Consider the following 850-nt stretch of genomic DNA (forward strand, 5'->3'; position numbering starts at 1 on the left):
ATATATGTACATATATAGATGTATATATATGTATGCATACATGTATACATAAATATGTGTATATTGTAAATACACATATACATATGTGTGTATATGTGTATGTAGCTATGTACATCCATATACACTTTCGTATACCCATTTAAGTGCTGTTATTAAAGTGTTTTGAGGTGTGTAATTATTACTCAGCGTTTTGTCTTCTTTTGCATTATTTTTTTATTTTCATGTTTCGTTTTTATTTTCCGTATTGATTTTTTACGCCGTGATTTCGATTTAGTCCATCGATTAATATACTCACCGTCGTTTTCTTCTTCTTCTTTTTCTTCTTCTTCTTCTTCTTCTTCTTCTTCTTCTTCTTTTCCTTCCTCTTCTTCTATTTCTTCTTCTATTATTATCTTCTTCTTCTTCTTCTTCTTCTTCTTCTTCTTCTTCTTCTTCTTTTTCTTCTTCTTCCTCTTCTTCTTCTTCTTCATTATCATCGCGTGCATCATCTTTATCGTGCCCGTCTACGTTCTTCTCTTACCTTTCGCATTTTTTTCCTCTACCATTATCTTTTCCTTATTCTTACTCTTTTCGTATTCTTTTCATTAATTTACGGGAATTGAAAGCACACATTCCGAACAGTCAATCTAAAGAGATTAAATACACACACACATACACACACACGCAGATGTAAAACAAAAGTCATACATTAGTATTTATGAAGTCCAAAAACTAAGTGTTGACAAAAAGGAAAGCTGAAGTCAACGACAGCAGGAGATAAGCGTATTTCAAAAGCACAGTTTTGTTAGAAGTGAAGCTGAGACGTGATAAGCCACGTCAGCAAATTGAGCATCGTATACATATATATATA

At 32.0% G+C, this 850-nt stretch overlaps 1 long non-coding RNA gene across 1 annotated transcript in view; it reads left to right on the forward strand.

Annotated features, from left to right (window-relative positions):
- LOC128250341 (uncharacterized) overlaps nucleotides 1–850 on the forward strand; it is a 6458-nt gene that overhangs the window by 1552 nt on the left and 4056 nt on the right. The gene's annotated exons all lie outside the window — the stretch shown is intronic.

Source organism: Octopus bimaculoides, chromosome 20 (genome assembly GCF_001194135.2).
Source record: "Octopus bimaculoides isolate UCB-OBI-ISO-001 chromosome 20, ASM119413v2, whole genome shotgun sequence".
Lineage (NCBI taxonomy): Eukaryota > Metazoa > Mollusca > Cephalopoda > Octopoda > Octopodidae > Octopus > Octopus bimaculoides.